The following is a 15,552-nucleotide window of genomic DNA, read 5'->3' as shown; positions in this document are numbered from 1 at the left end:
AATACTTAAATATACCAGTATCCAGACTTAGCACGGCCCATCTGCATTGTTGGGTTTACAATTTAGATCCTTTCGGTTCGTAGAATGGCTTCTTCTCATGGTTAAAATGGATGATGATCTCATACAAAAATACGTCGTTTCCACAAAAAGTATGGGATATTGGTCATAATTGCGGTCAGAATTAGAAATCTGTATATTTTTATGTAACGAACTTTTTTTCTGCTTCTTTTTTAAGTGCCTCTTTATTGTTGAATGTTAGTCGTCAGCTTCTTGTATTTCTCCTTATCATTGAACAGGTGTTCAACGGAGGTGATACCGGTCCACTCTCGGATTTCTCAGACACGAGAGATTATTTTTTTTAAATATTTAATAATTATTTATATTTTAATTTTATACAATTTTATTGTTTTAAAATTTCATACAATTTCAGATTCATGTATCCCTATTCATGTAGGGTAACTATTCAGTTTTCAACAATGAAAAATAATTCTTATTGTCTTGGGTAAACTCATAGTATCACAATTATTCAAAGGCAATGCTCGGGTACAAAATGAAGGAGTTTTGATGCGTCCCCGGGCGACATTCGTACATCCACTGCTTTAGTACGCTGTTATTATTAAAGGTCAACTGTCAACTATCTTTAGTTACCCAGAATCCAGATATTTTTTCTGTAAAACTAATTACCATTTAGCGTTGGATTTATTAAGTCAACGTAGAGGATGGCAGGATAGATCGGTACATTATGTTAGACACGACAATAAGTAAAATACAAAATATTTCTGTCATTTAAGAAAAATATTATACTAATGTTGCGCTGATTTTAAATAAATGTATATATTTTTGTTTTCCATTTGATAGATACTTGTATGATTTTATATTGTTAATACTCTCCTCTGGCAAGTGAGGTCAAATTAAAACATAGGTAAGGTGCCTATTTTTTGTCCCGAAGCGATTATATTCCCACTACAATATTTTTATAAAATATTCAACAAGCTTATTTCCAATATACGTTTATTTTCAATTGAAATCACATTTTTTTCAGTTTTGCATGTACTATCAAATATCAATGACGATACAACTTACTCATTTAGGCATATCTAGCCCTTTTCTAGTCTGTGGTTGGCATACATTACACACTTGAATGGCAGCAGAATTAACGTATTATTCTTTATTTCAGATAACGAACGCAGTCTTCGATGCCGCCCTTGTTAAGGGTGCGTTCCATACGAGACGTCAAATAAATCGAGGTAAATACCGGCTTCACTTTCGCTGTATTGTTTATCTTAAAACATTTCTGATGGTAATGTATCTGGGGCCTGGAGGGCAATAAAGTAACTACAACAACGGGTTCAATTCCCGCAGGTGATTAAATTCGAATGTGTAGTGTTGCTTTCGGGTAGCTATAGTAATGCAGAAATAATGTTCTCAGGTGTTTTTTCTATTAGGAGTATAGATGTTCAGTTTCTGCATGTGGCTTCATGATTTTTTTCACATAGGGAATTTAATTTAAATACTACCAAAATAATTAGAGTTATTTGTCCAACAATAGCAAATTAAATAGCATCTTCTTATTAGATTAAAATGAAAAATCTAAATGATTAGTGCTTGATTACATATTTTTATACCCTTTCTGTATTCTTAACACAAAGGCATCCTCAATAAGGTGCCTCCTAAACTGGTAGTTCATGAACCCCTAGGATACACATCATCTGATATATTGATTCAACGTTGAGATTAAAATGCGAAACCAAGATTAAATATCCGCTCAGATATACACGCGAAGAAAAGGTCTATTAATTAGGGGATGTAACAAGAAGCCACAATATCACCTGACACAGCGCATAAATTGTACATCAGATAAATAAATATTATTTTTAAAAGCATAATTTCTGCTTCTATATTGCATCCAATAAAACGGCGGGAGATTAGCTGATTGTCATCTCTATTTACTGAGAAATACAAACTTATTTATTACAGTTAATCGAAGAAAAATAAGTCTTATGGTAAAATGTTAAAGTCTCTAGTTGTGTCATGAAGAGCCTTGGTAGTTCTCGAGTAAAAAGAACTTGTGATGTGGCCAAGAGACAATATAGAATAGGCGGCCATGTTGGTTGTCTATGGCACGGGATTTATGGTGCGAGCGCAGCTGTAATTTCGCGAGCTTTATGTTTTTTTCTCGATTGTACAGACATTTTTTGTTTAAGATTTTAATAAATATTTTTAAATGAATGGGGACTTTGTGCGGTGCTGTGTAGGCCGATGCATCGGGGACGTGTGTAGAGATAAAAATGAATGTAGAGTTTAACATGCAACGACATGATAGTTGTTTATTTGTCGATTTATGTTTCTGTGGTTTTGATATAACAGCTGAGGTTTATAACGACTGATATAAAAATTTCAGGATTTGATTTGTGGATCGATAAAAGCATTATTATTGTAAAGTGATTGGTTTAGCTTAAATTTATGATGAATTTTCCTAAAATTTTAATCATAGACGCGCAACTTTGGTTGTGACCAGTGGTGAAGCGTCCATATAATCCGATTACTGCGGGCTTCCCTTTCGTAACTTATGTAAAATCGAATTTTCATTGGAACCACTTGCAGACCGCATTTATGCATATTAGTAGTACCTTTATGCTATGTCGGGTTCCCTTATGGAAAATGTTACCTTTCGCCACTTTACTTTATGTGGTCTTTGAGAAAATGTGGCACAACCACCATGGGCCACCGCCACTACAGCCCATATTATCTGACTGAACTAAGTTTTTACTATCCTCAACGATCAACTCTAAAGGAGACCGAGATATGCTCGATTAACAACTTTTTTAATCCCATCCATTATCTAAAACTTTACTTTTTCCACCGCCATCGACAAGTTTTTATCAATTTAACTCGATTTTCTCATATGTCATTAGGTGCGAAGTGCAATAAAAAAACGCGTCAAGAAAAAAAGATGGCGCAGTAAAAATAGACAAGGGCAATATTTCGCAATCCCTGTGTCCGTTTAGTTTTTGCGCTAATGCTCAGAATGTCCGAGCGTGGTGGAACGCGTGTAAAAACTATATAATAACATGCAATTTTTGCGCTTGTGCATGTAAAATGACAGTTTTTCTGTCCCCATTTATTTCTTTAGGTTTTGTAAAAAATTGAATCTAAATGCTGCCTTGGTCATGGTCGCGTCTATGGTATGCGAGTGTTTAAAAGTTTAAATAGGCTTTAATCGTTACGTTGTTTTAATATTATATGATATTTACCCTGTATTTGTCTTTGCTCCGAAGTAATTAAATGTAATTCGCATTCAAATTAGCATTTTAAATAAAAAATAATTGAATTTATTTTTAATTAAGCTTTTATTAATTGGGGATATTTTGAAATGAGTTAATACGTCGATTAACTTATCAAAATATCTTGTGCACTTGATTTATATCCTGATCTGTGATAAAATTAAAATCGACTGGTAGGGACAGACAGGAATGACAGATTTCAGACAGACAGAAGATGCCGTATCGGGAATATAATTATATAAACAGATGGCATAAAAAAACAGATTTTTCCGTGCTCACAGCGTTGCTAATACAAGATATTAGCAATCTATTATGAAGACATAGCAAAATTCTGTATATCATTACGGGTACACGACGGTGACGTATTTACAACTTTTTAAAAGAAAGTCAGCTCGTACAACGCGTGAGACGCGTCCAAGCCCGCGGGTCCATACTTAGATACGATAATTTGACATAACAACGTGTCATGTGCCTGTAATGCGGCGTAATAATGTAATTACATTGTAATACCGAAATTACACTGTAATACGTGTAATAACAGACATACGCATTCGTAGTTTACTTTTGAGGGTGATCGGGGAAACGTAATTATAAATAATTGTAAGTGATCCGTGATCACGTTTTGCGACCGCTGGCGATGTTCTCGGCGAAATAATTTGCTGATCACATGCTGAATATATGTCATTTTCAAATTGAATGCTTTAAATGTCATTTTTGATGAGCTCAAGAGAAATTGCCTTCATTTTGGCACAATTTTGTTGCGTTGGTAACATTTAAATTTGTGTTTCGACTTTTAAAGGTAATGCTATTTAAATAATAATATTTTTTTTAAATATTTGCGATTAAATTATAAATGAAGAGATCTGTAGGAGAACGAAAGACATCAATATAGCCCAGCAGATTAGCAAGCTAAAGTGGCAGTGAGCAGGGCACATAGTTCGAAGAACTGACGGCAGATGGGGCAAAAAAGTTCGCGAGTGGAGACCACGTGACGGCAAGCGCCGCGCTGGACGTCCACCTGCAAGGTGGACCGACGACTTGTTAAGGTTGCAGGAACACGCTGGATCCGTCTGTCCGTCTGGAAATGTTTGCGGGAAGCCTATGTTCAGCAGTGGACTATATGTGGCTGATGATGACTTTTTGAAAACGCTCTAGTGTAGTAATTCACCACCTTTAGCCACATGAAGTCCATTTCTGAACATAGACTTCCGCTACACATTTCAATACGGACTTGTCAATAACAGCATGCATTTAGCGTGTTCTAGCAATCGTTATCAAGTCGAGTAATTAGGTAAGAGTTTTAATAGAAAGAACGACCGAGGTAGTTGGTCAAGTTATGTTGTGATTAACTCTGTCTGACACAATAATAGAGGAAAAGTCTGCTTCTTTCCGGTTAATGAAGTAATAGTAATAATTTTTTTATCCCATACATGTCAAGAATTCAAAACTGTTTTTTTATAAATCCTTAAAAATAATCTAATATATTCTCATAAAAAATTTCAATTCCATCTTTCATTTGTGGCGCGTTCGTTGTAAAACGATGATTTAGTCAACGGCAAAGTAGATAGTCACGGATAAATTTTTACAATTCTAATATTCTCCGTAACTGTTGAGCGGTGTACAAGGTAATGGGAATACAAAATGGTATAAAAATGCCGCGTATGATTAGCAAAAAAATCTATATAGCAATATGAATAGTAACAAAAGGCATAAATATAAGAAAATGAATAGGCTAGAACTTAACAAACTACAAGCTTACATAACACGCAAGACGGTCAACTGACATGAAACCTTCAATAGCTCGACAGGTATGACATAATGCTGTGACGCCTCGAATCTTTGCATAACTGTCGAATACCATCTTTGATTGTTTTTGCGTTGGCCGAAACTTCGACATTTGGGGAGTGTAGGTTGGTAAAAATTGTAGTGGAACGTGTAGGCGAGATGTTCAATTAAGGTCAACCAATATGGCTTTTAATTCTTTTTTAGTATTATTTTAATTAAATTTTTCTTTTTGAAATATTGAATTTTTCATTTGACTCACAGTTATATTTACCGTATTGGCACCCAATGGACCATAATTTAAATTCAATATTATTTTTAATTTTAACTACATAACGCATCAACAATCACAAATATCACCGAGTCCTTACTAAGATATTTTGTTGTAGTTCTTAGGAATAGGAAAAATATTGAATCACACAAAACCGCAAACAAATATTACATATCACAAAGTTTTCACTCTTTTTTACTCCTCTAAACAACGTACTTGACAAAACAGCTGTTAATTTAATATTTCTGGAATATGTAGACAGCGGGCGGAGGCGCCGGCAAAAACTAGTTACATGCCGGACTCTAACGGATTCAGTCTGGTTTTTGTTATCATAGTGCACATACGCCATATTTGGCGACGTTCGCGTATCATATCATAAACAATCGTCTAGCGGGACTCGGTTTGTTTCGACCAGTTCTAGACAATATTCTCTATGGAATGCTTTTGGGCTGTTTTATTAAATATTTTTAACATTCCTATTAAATTATAATAGACGCGAAATATTTTAATTGGTGTGCATGTCACTGGGTCTAAGAAAAATATTCAGTTAGTCCTTTAGATGATTACTAACTTAGCAGCACAACTTTAGTACAAATAATTCTGTTCTACGAAAGAATGCCAACCATTACGTGCAAATGCAAAATATATTGCGTAATGGCTTACTTTGTTGCAAATTGTTTCCACGGAACCCACTTCGTATGTAGATTTTACGCTTAACCTTTTTTTGTATGCCGACCGAACAGAGCTAATATTTGCGTTCGATTTGTTGATTCTACATTGTTGGACGAGTTTGGAATGGTAAAACAAGTAAAGCTGGCATTTCGACGGAATGGGCTGCGCGGGCGCATGTTAATGGAAAAGACTTAAACGCGATGCGGTCGTTGAAGTCTTTTTCACACAAAGACTGCACTAGTGAATTTTATAGTTTATTTTATCTATACTTTTTGCAAGTTCGACATTGATTAATATGTTTTTTATAAACAACTTAATGTTGAATCGAGCAGGTGGTTCGGCTGATGTTAAAGGTTACGCTTGTCAATAAACATTGGCAACGCTTACAAGAACTTTGAATTATAGAGCACGGGACGGCGATGGTCACTTCAAAAGGTTTTTTCACCATCGGTAAAAGTAAGACCTTAAGTCTCATATAATGCTTAAAATACAATCAAATATCATTCGAACGGAGTAACGAATGCAGATTGTTTGGCGATATAAATAGAAAAAACCTACCCTCGCAGATTCTCATACGACAGACTTAAGTAAACAATATAATCCTGTATCCAGTACCACACACATTCCTGTTTTCTCGACCTGTCAAACAATAGTAATGAAACGAGTGGTAATCACACAAGGTCCGCGACGTGACCTCGGGGTCAAGCGCGGCCGCGTGTGCGCACTATGCGAATGTGATGGCTTTATACTATTGACGTTACTTAAGCGCGTTTATTTTTATTAGGGTTAACAATACACATTTATATGGTGGTAGGTCTCTCATATGTGAGAGTCTGCCTAGGTAGGTACCATTGCAATGTCTATTTCTTGGCTCCAAGCAGCAAGTAGCCAGTGTAACTACTGGGCATAATAAGACGTAACATCCCATGTTTCAGGATGACGAGCGCTGTGAATATCAAACAATACTTTGTAATTCAAAGTGTTGGATGGTGTTTCTACTGTTTATGAGCGGTCGTATCACTTACCATCAGGTGAAAGACAAGCTCGTCGCGTCATTCAACACAAAAAAGGCTTATCTTCTTTAGTTTGTAATAAATATAAGTATCTTTATATATGAGGTTGTTTGGAAGAGGTTGCTTTTAAGCGATAAGACGATTGGTGCACTTTTTTATATGATATAATAATTGAATTCATTTTTCTGTATTTGGTGTATACAATAAAGTGTTTTATCATTCATTCATTAAAAAAAAGATATCTGGGAACTAAAGTCTATTAATATACCTTTGTTAATATTATAACTATTTTTGGCCGTGGCGAAGGATGAAATTTTCCGAAAAGGAACACTGCACAACTCATAGATTCTAATAATATGCATAAGCGGTTTGGAAATCGTTCTAATGATAATTAGATTTTACATAAATAATGAAAGGGAAGCTGGTAGGGATTGGGTTATATGGACCCTACGCCACTGGTTTGTTGACCAATAGCATGTAATTGAATAGGTTAAGATAAAATTTTACATACAGATGGATCGCATTTGGATAAATATTTTAATTATATTAATGTAACCCACGAAAGACTAAACAGTTAAATGTTAAAATATAATGGTTATGTAAATTTATTTTTGAGCGAAAGGTATATTATTATGATATTTAAATTGCTTTTAATCCTGCAGGTATTCATTATTTGAAATAACGAAATGTATTATTTAAATATTCTACGTTTCATACATAACCTTTAACCCGTTTAAAACGTGGTTTGTTTCCATCACTGATTACATACTTCTATATATAGAACGAGGTAATAATATTGTTCGTATGTTATAATATTTATGAAATGTATGTATTAAATATATAAAAAAAGTGATTGTGATTGATTATTTAAAGGTCTTTGAACTTATTTTTCTGTTTGATTTAATATGTAATTATAAGCGGAACTTTTTTAAGGAGTATATTTACTTTATTTGTAGTCAGTCATAACTAGATTGTTTGATCGTCGGAATTTCAAACAGACTCGAAATTTTTAGAGTTGTTATACACGTTAGGAAAGTACTATTTAAGTTTTCAAATTTTGTTGCTTTAGTGACGCTTTAAGTACCAAAATTTGAAGTAATTTGATCGCCAAGTTTCTCTCAATATCTATGCGTTACAATTACTTAATTTTATATTACGTAACATACAAATAAAAGAGAAAAAACTAATTTACACTAAGTATAATGTTAGAATGTATAGTTTTCGTGGACTTATATCCTTTTTCGTAGCAAAATATTTCGCGGTAAACGATCGTGTAGCGATAACCCGTGGTACGTATGATTTATGTTTTCCCACAAGTATGGCGTCACCAAACTGACTCAGTTTCCGGTCGCAGTTTATTTAAAGACGACATGGACTTTGCGACTGAGTGTATGTGTGGGTTGTATTGCAAGTTGAGTTTTTTATTTGATGGAATAACGAGATTATAGCTGGTGGTAGATGTTTGCTTTTAAGCAGTAACACTATAATACACATACAATATATTACAATGTTTTTTTTTTTTTTTTTTTATACGCGCTAAGCAATCTGACATTACAGCACGTGATGATGAGTATTGTCTACCGAGAGATGATTATTTCTCCTCAGTCGACACAACTATGCCGGTATGATTGAATCCGGATATAAAATGGTTGATCCAGGAACGCGACAAACTTACGTGGGCCACTATTATGGGTGTTATACCTAACGCACAGTGGTTGCTATCCGGACAGACAAAAATATCCTATTACCAGCCGATGCTAAATAGTATATGTTAAATAAATACATCGGTATTATTTAACACATTTGGCGAAAAGTGGGCGCCCTGCATTCCCCTTCGTGGATAGCATGCATTTATATTCTGACATGTTTAGTGCCATATAAAGCCTAATTCTGACTATTATTCTGGCTAAAATGTGTTTCAAATCACAGTATTGTGTTTGCTAATTTGATTGCAGAAATAGAGAGCAGCGGTCGGGTTCCATATACTAGCATGTAAGCCCTTCAAACTGATAAAGTAGGAATGTTTTTATATTATTTCTTATCCAATTGAGCACTTAAGCCTACATTTAAAAAATAGACGTGGGCTCTCGGGAATTTTATACGCTGGTATAATTTAATAAAGAAAATAAATAATTACTGGCGACAAACAAAATAAGCCTTTTTGGATCTAAATAAAATCTAAATTGCTTACATGCGTTTTTAATTTAATTCATTAAACTTAATCATCTAATTTCGTATCTTGGTTCTCGGAGATCGATTTAAAAATGTAACATCCAGTTCTATACGCATAATATTATAGACCCTATGAGAATAGTAATAAAAGTGCAAATGGTACGTTTTGTGTTTAATTAACTTTTTTATTTGTGTACCTTTGGATGTAATTATGCAATAAATTGGCAGTTACCGCTCGCAAATAGTGGGATGCGTGCGCATTCGAGTTAGCACATTGTAAGAGATAAAATTTAACTCTTAGTTTTAACGAGTTGAAAGTTATGTTATTATTCCCTTTACATTGGTTTTTAGGGTCCAGTTGTAATGATTAAAAAGGAAATCTACACGTTAAGGGCCTGGTTTATCGGATTATATATCAGTTTTAAACATCGATGTACTACGTACTAGATTTGGCGTACCAAACATTCATTGTGTTCAACTGAATTGAACTGCAATCCATTCAAACTAACTTAAGTATAATCAATATTGACAGCTTGTGGTTGTGTGCGGAGTGGCGCTCATGATATAAGTACTCAAGTCTAAGTGTAAACCTGGATTTGAATGAAAAATATTAGTTAATAAGTGAAATTATTTGTTGTTCAAGTGAATAAATAGATTATAACAGTAACGTTTTGGTTGCCATTTTAGTTCAGATTTTGAACAAATAGTTTATATGGATGTTCGTGTCTATAGAATATACGTCAATGGTTTCAAAGTCTACACACTTTATATTGCGTATCTGATGACAGTATTTTGAAATTTATTTAAGAGTGATCATCACCGCCTATAAACATACTACAGGTCATATAGCGCATGTTCGTCAAGAAGGTTAGAAGAAAATAAAAAACGCAATCTAGCAATTTAATTATCGTTACTATGTGTAACAACAATGCAAATCTGGAACGCTATTTTGAAGGGATGTGAGGTCTAAAGCACTCACTCCAAAATCCGGTTTGTTTGTACGACCCATTTCAGGCTAACAATCGTAAGACATGTAAAAAAATGCGAATTGTTCGAGTCAATCAATAGCAAGCAATCTTAAGCTATTAGCAAGTATTCTCATATAAGTGACTTTTCTTTGAGAATAAAAATTTCTTTAAACATACTTCTATATATATCAATAAATAAAAGCTGCCTACTTTCAAACTTTAAAAATCCTTCTCAGTTCCACGCAGTAGTAGTTTATTGGAGCAAGTCTTGCTCGGCGCGGGCGTGACCTGCAAGCGATAGATGCTGACGTGTATTTACGTGACGGCGTTACGCGATTTCTATGGCCTTTGTTTCGTACTAGCGATTACCCATGACTTTTGCCGTACAGTCACGGTTCATGCATTTCAATCCACGCGTTTGTCCTTACTGCCCTGTGCCAAGTTGTGACTAACATTCGCAGAAGCTTCTAGAATGACGCGCTTTGCTCTTCAAGGTACTTAGAATATGATGAAATGAATTCAATGTTCAGTTATTTTGTATTTGTTTACGGAAGACATACAAGAGCTCTGCGATATTCGAAATTGTTAGCTTTAATGCTATCTTCATTAACTAGAATTATTTATTCCTTCGAGTGGTTGAGTGTTAAACATGTACTTCTGCTTTCTTTGTTAAATACAGGACTTAACGTATGTTATGTACGCAAAACACATTGGTATGACTGTTTTTTCATCTATCTATCTAATCAGTCCATATCCACCCACTGCTGAGTGTAGACCTTTTCTTTGTCACGCCACTCTTCTCTATCTTGTGTGAGTCTTAGCCACTGCTTCCCGGCACACCGCGCGAGGTCATCTGCCCATCGGGCTGGTGGTCTGCCTTTACTCCTTTGCTTGTTTCTCGTTTTGTCATTAGTTACCTTATTTCAATTTGATAAAATATTTGTTGATACTACGTTATCAGCAGTTGTAATAGTTTCAACAAGATTACCAAAAATATTTCTTTTTATATATTTTCCCACGAAAATCCAACACTCCCAGGCTCTCCATGTTCTAAGCCACAGGTCATATACTCGCAACAAGTTATAGTTTAGCCGCAACATGTTTTTATGTAATAGTGTATGTGAACGTGCGCTTGCGCAGTTATTTCCGCGCCGCTCACGCCGCGTGTCGTCACGTGCGTACGATACTCGATGGGACAGTTCACAGACTTCTCTAGAAACCAGACAGATAATGAGTATTTCGAAGAAACATGTCGGCTCCAATAAATCTGGTAGAAAAACATACAATCGTTTTTGTATTTTGTAAAAAATATATCAATATAAGAGGTTTGTAATTGCCTCACGTACGGATGACGATATGTGGTAATTAAAATTATAAAAACAAAGTGTTTCAGAATATAAACTGGACTGATAACAGAAGGTTAGAATTGAGTATTTTTTCGCATTTTGCAATGGGCTATTTTATAGGCTATTTAATTTTGTCTACTTCTTAGGAGATAAAGACATAGAACTTTAAATATATCCATGTATATTTATGACTATTTTAGTCATTTAGAGAATACAATTTCAAGAGACAGATCGAGTTATACACAATTTTTTTAATATTCTCAACGTGGTCATACTTCCTTATTACTTACTTATTACATTAAGTTTAAGTTTCCTTTTACGTGTTTCTAACCTATATTTTTTTGACGCCATCTTTATTTTTTCTCCGGCGTCCGTCAGTCTAATCACGGATTCATAACAGCAGCGTAAAAAAGTCCGTGCCAAATCGTAATTTGTGTCTGACCACGTTTCTCCATAGGTGGTCCCCGTTGAATTTTCTTTTACGACTTCTAAAGTTTTACGTGCGTGTCTTTGAATTTAGACGATCAGGTTTTTACTTTTTTCAGTGCAGCATAAATTAGCGGAACACAGGAAAAAAAAAACGATTTATGATCACGATGTGTTATTTTAAAAGAAGAAGGATTTTATGATTGTAATTCCGATTGCTTTATATTTTATTGACTGTAGACTGATGTTCGATATTTGAATTTTACTTAAATTCTTTTCAGCCAGTCTCATTCCATTTTTAATACATATTTTTAAAAACGTAGGTAGAACTATTTAAAATCTATATTTTTTACAACGTCTTAATGAAGCAAGGAATACTAAGAAATATACTTACACATTTTTTATATACTTAACTATCAAATATTAGCAAGAGGTTGAGAATTTCGAGCCATTTAGAACGTGGAAAGGGTTGAGGTCGCAGGACATCTTTTAGTACTTATATTACGAAATAATAGCAAATAGAGGAGCATTAATACCATATAAAATTTAATAATAAAACCTATTGACGTTTATATTTTAACGCGAAACAATCTAATAGTTGTTTCTCTACACACGGCATTTAATTGATGTAATAAAATTTCATTTGTGATTAATATTCTGTTCAAAAATATAAATTCAAAACAAGTTTTTTGATCCCTTTGAACCAAGAGTTTTATATTGGTTTATGATTTATGGTACACTTTCGAATGTGCCGATATAATGTGCAAAATTTTATATGCTTGTAAAAAAGGTATTTCTTTTTAAATCTAAGAGTCGATGTTAATAAAGACTTGTAATGTTATAGGCTGTAAGATCTATATGTCCTTTGTTTAATTTTAGAACGTTAACGCGTCAAAGATTTACAACGAATTAAAAAATAAAAAGCTAGTCTTGTTTTTGCGCGGGAAATGTGGGTGTGACGTATCATATCTGTATGTAATCGAATTAAAAAAAACTTAATGATATATTTATAATTTGGGAGTTTTTACGTAATCAAATGTAAAATGAAAGTTAATTTATATTTAATAATTATGGTGAGTGAAATTTACGGATATCCGAGCATCCCATCTTATTTCTTTATTTTAAGGTGGGCAGTCATTGATTCTTCTGGTTGCTTATAAATTGTTTTAACTTTACTTTAAGTAACAATGGCTCCTTTATTTTCCTATAGCATGAAAAACTTAAAACATATCTTATCACTCATCAGAATATAATTTTTATTTTACGAGAAACGTATATGTACGTATATTTTATTATTCAAAACGTAGAACGATGTGTCGGCGTGTATGACAAATTGTGCGGTGCGTGAATGGAATGTTGAGACGTTCGACAGAATGATTGACTAGTTTGGTATTTTCAAACGCCATGTTGGTTACCATGAATTTGCAGTTGCCAGAATTTGCAGTTATTTATTTGTGGCTTATGTATTTATTTCAGTTAATTGATACATAAAGTGTCTGTTTAATAAACGCGAGTTTGAATTAAATAGTTTTCCTAACTTGGGCTTATATTATAGTTATAAGTTATAATATTCTAATTATTATAATCGTAGTATTAAGTCTGCTGAAAAAGCTAATAATAAATAAACAGTTACAAACAAATGCATATTCTAAGCACAAAAAAATCAAAAACCAATTCAAGTATCAATACCGATTGTATTTTTTGTTATTAATTTCTATTATCCAAACAATGATAGTAAAAAGAGGTCCGTTATACCATCGATGTGTCGAGGGTACAATGGGCGCCGCCTACTGTTCCGTTGTTCTTGTTTTTTATGATCTATAACATGTGTTTTGATATCAGATCATCTTAATTATGCATCTATTCCACTATTTGTTTTGTCATATGAAGTGTGAAGAAGGCGGTAGGCGCCAGTTCGGATTTGTTTTGTAGCATAGAGTATTGTGTAAAATTTGTTGTAGTGATAAATAAAGTATTAGTAATGAGGTTTTAGATATTCATATTTTATTTTTTATTAATATTAATTTCTTGCATAGAGTTTTGTGTAAGATTTGTTGTAGCGGTAAATAAGGTTTTAGGTAATAATAACTTTTTATTTCTTTATTTAAATTAAGTAGAAATAAATTATAAGAGTTTTAATTTAGATGTGTTTGTTTTGCTGGCAATTTTAGTGGAAGATCTTTATCGCTATTTTCGACCCGTCGCGCAAATGGGCTAATGAATATAAAGTTTTTTGTGGATTGAAGCACTAGTTAAGACTGGGAACGTTCATTGAAAATTACCATTTTTCTACTGAGACGGTAATTTATATTAAATTAATTATTAATTAATTCTATGAGATGAACAAGTGACATGCTTAGTTTCATTTATACTTCTGACTCATTCATTCAATTACTCAAGTGTTACTCACGCATAGGTACAAGTTAAAATTATGCGGAAATCTTATTCATTACCATAAGCTATAAGTCTACTGTTAACTAAATGAAGTATAAAGAATTAAAAAATCCTTGTTAAAAATGTTATAATAAATTGGTTTTTAATTCCGTAATTTCTTCTCCATGGTTAAGTTAATATACACATTTTATTTGATTCCAAAATATAAAGCCTAAATACTCGTAAAAAAATAATAGAATTATTAAAATAAAAATGGCAGAAAATCATAATATAAAAAAGGCGATAAAAAATAGTTTTATTTCAAATCCGAAAAATAGTTTTATTTTAAGTCTAACATTCGCGTCATCATAAGAAACCATTAATAGGATTATTTCATAAATATACGACAACATTAATAATAAATTAAGTAATAAATTACACTTCAGAAAATCGCTTCCATAATTCTATTAAACTTGCATTTTCTTTACAATGCCAGTTTTTGCAAGTAACATTAAGTGTCCCGTTTGTTGCAGTTAAGTCGACGATGTGACGAACTGGCCACTCCCGCCGACATCTTCGTTTTACGGCCTATCGAACGTGTTTCAAAAGTTATTTATCAGGTAAATATAGTTACATTAATCATCAGTCTAGTTTACATGTGACAGTATTGTAATACTCTGACTGTACTGTTTTGTTTACAAGATTTATGTTTTAAATGTTTGTATATATTTTTTATTAAATGATGCGATATAAATGTACTTAACATGTTCCAAAATAAAACAATTCGCTACAAAATAAAAGTGGTCGGAGAGGTCAGTGTCATTTACTTGACATTAACTTTGTTACCTTATTAAATATTTTTTATCACCATTATGCACACACTGCATACATTATTTTGAATAGTTAAGGATTCTTATTCCTAGAAATGAATTAAAGTCATTCCGATAGATTTTTCTAAAAAGTACAGTCAGCGTGAATTAAGTTTGGAGTGTTGAACGCCGCCAGTAATGAGCCGACGGTAATGCGGTCATAGTAATGGACCTATTACGTATTTTATTGCGCTAAGATGTTCAAATTGCACCAATCAGAGCGCGCGAGTGATTTATTGACAGGATGTGGGGCCTTTAGTTTTAATTGCGTAATTGCATTGAAATAACTTAAAGAAATGATGATACAGTTAGAAGGTGAAATGTAGGATCTCTATTTTTTTTACCGGCACGGCTAAGTCACTGTCCTGTACCTGAT

The 15,552-nt window shown here is 33.4% G+C and overlaps 1 protein-coding gene across 4 annotated transcripts in view; it reads left to right on the top strand.

Moving 5' to 3' along the window:
* Nucleotides 1–15,552, top strand: part of LOC115450468 — an 88,600-nt gene that overhangs the window by 32,849 nt on the left and 40,199 nt on the right. For 3 of the 4 annotated variants that reach the window (XM_037444430.1, XM_037444431.1, XM_037444426.1), the window contains exons 2-3: nucleotides 1,178–1,247; nucleotides 14,841–14,927. The gene's annotated coding sequence lies outside the window, so the exon portion shown is untranslated. The remainder of the gene's footprint in view (nucleotides 1–1,177; nucleotides 1,248–14,840; nucleotides 14,928–15,552) is intronic. The other variant, XM_037444427.1, reaches the window with a different exon arrangement.

The sequence above is a fragment of the Manduca sexta genome, chromosome 28, assembly GCF_014839805.1.
Source record: "Manduca sexta isolate Smith_Timp_Sample1 chromosome 28, JHU_Msex_v1.0, whole genome shotgun sequence".
NCBI classification, from domain to species: domain Eukaryota; kingdom Metazoa; phylum Arthropoda; class Insecta; order Lepidoptera; family Sphingidae; genus Manduca; species Manduca sexta.
Note: the sequence above shows the minus strand (reverse complement) of the source record. Positions and strands in the feature narration are given on the sequence as shown.